Genomic DNA, 2,421 nt, shown 5'->3' with positions numbered 1-2,421 from the left:
TCAAATCTTGCCACGTCCTTTCTGCTCAAGTGCTTTGTAAATATGGAGCTTGGCTTCTGCTAGTAATAAATGCATTTTCAACTATCTACTGCCTTGCAACTTATGTTAAAAGTAAAGATTTAAGCTAAGAAGTAGGAGATAGAGTGAGAAAAATTTCATATGGAAAATTGATGCTTATGTCTTTGCTTCATAGTTTAGCTGCACTCTGAATGCGTGTAATTTTTCAGAGTTTCTTCCAATACGCTGGCAAGTTTCTTATGAAAGAACCAGAAAATAAACAAATTCTATTTCCATTTTCAGTAAAATGACTCCATGGCTCCAATCTTAATTGAATAGATCTGACTGATGCTGTGAGTCAGTGACTCAGCTAAGCTCACGACAATGTGAAAATGCTAAAATTTAACTGTTAGAGCTAACAGTTACAATAGAAAAAAAAGTGCACACTTTCTGTCTCCTTATTCACCCTCTGATCTTTTTGGCTAGTAATGCTATCGTAATCCATACAAAAGGAATCTGTTATCTTCTTAACAAATATTCAAATGGATTCTCCTCTTTTGATGAGTACACAAACTTCCATAAAGGTCAGTGGGAGACAGGTGCACAAACTGAGGGCAGAATATAGCCTAGCATACAATACATCTGAAAATAGTTCCTCTGGGCTGATCTCCTGGCAGTTCTCATACTCTCTCATAAAACCACTTGAACTAGTGCAGGTTTTGGTGAGGTACAGTATCCATTAAGAAGCTCTCATAATCTCCTGTCTTAACCACGTAATAGAAAAGAAAAAGAGCGTACCATATCAGACCACACTGAGGAAGGAGAACTTGGAATTTTTCAGCCTGTAAACCTACTTTCTATAGGTTTTTTCAGCCTGTAAACCTACTTTCTGAAAAAAAGTAGGTTTCCCTGCTTGGCAGGGAATCACTCTCAAGTGCTGGACCATTCACTAGTGTGTATTTTGTGCTAAAGGTTACCAGACTGCAAAAGGGTTCTCATGTCAGAAAGGACCCATCATTCCTCATCACCTTATTTTGACACGACAGAAAATAAATATGTCCATCTAGCAGGAACAGGAAAGAGGGGAGAAACTCTTACAAAACGTATGAAGGTTATTAAATTATCAGAAGCCATCTAAACAACAGAGGGTTTTTCTAAACTTTTTGAGGTACAGTATAAACCCTGACTCACATGGAACGCTACAGTGGAGTAAATAATCAACACTGATTCCTGCAGCAATTCAAGTTTTCCTAGCAGCTATCCCAGCAAAGTACCAACCAACCTGTTCAGTTTATTATACCTAACAGGACTGCTACAGAGCCAGACTGCAAATGAAGCCATTTTCCAGTGTTTGTCAGGACAAGTTTCAAAAATACACTCACCAGGCATAACTATTTGTAGATCCAGTCATTGCAAATAAATTATTCCAATTCTGTAATAGCAGAAAAATTAACCTGCTCTGGAGTTATTGCCTCCAAAAGCTTCATTTCATAGGGTGTTGTGAACACATGCTCCACTTGAACTACAACAATCTTCCCTATAATCCTGCTTCGGTAAGCACAGCTCTGGCAGATCAGCAGGCTGGGGGACTCTGCACTTCACTGAGACAGAAGTCAGTAGCACTAGCCCAGCAGTCACAGGATTTTGATATAGGTTTCCACAGGATACAAATGACAATACACTTATTTATTTAGGACGAGTGGGAAACAGCAAAGTAATTTGCTACCAGTTTGGAGCTGCATCAAAATGAGCTGTGTAAATTCACTCCTGCACGACGCCCATGATGGGAACCACCATTTCGCCAGGGCAGCCCAACGCCACCGGCTGACACGCACAGAGCACCGTCTACGATGGCCATTTTGTCACCGGCCTGACGCTCACATCGAATCAGGCTTTTATACTCGTTATCCCCAGGTCACTGGAGGGATTATGGCTACCGGCCGCACGTGGGTCCGCGGCTAAAACCATTCAGTTCCATCAGCGTCCGCACTGACACGACGGCTTTTCACGCTCGGCTGCGGGAGAGGCCTAACGTGAATCGTCCCCCACTGTCCGGAAGCCAAAGCAGAGGCGAAGGCGCTGTCCCGCACAGGGATCCCGCACAGGGATCCCGCACAGGGATCCCGCCTCGGCCCGCTCTGCCCTGCCCGGGGCCGCTGCCGAGGCGCCCGTGAGAGAAGCTCGCCACGCGCCCCGGCCATGAGTGAATCGGGGTACGGCGCGCATGCGCCCAAGCACTCAGCGGCAGGCGGTGGCGCTCGCTCCCCGCGCCCTGCGGACGCCAAGCGTGGGCAGCTGGCGTGTCCCCACCCCGGAAGACTACGGCTCCCATCATGCAACACGCGGCAGCGCCGCGCCCACGCCCGGGGAGCGTCGGCGACGAGGTCCATCCAGCGGTGCGCGCTGCATGCTGGGTGTCGTTGT

This window comes from Vidua chalybeata, chromosome 7, assembly GCF_026979565.1.
Source record: "Vidua chalybeata isolate OUT-0048 chromosome 7, bVidCha1 merged haplotype, whole genome shotgun sequence".
Classification (NCBI taxonomy): Eukaryota; Metazoa; Chordata; class Aves; order Passeriformes; family Viduidae; genus Vidua; species Vidua chalybeata.
Note: the sequence above shows the minus strand (reverse complement) of the source record.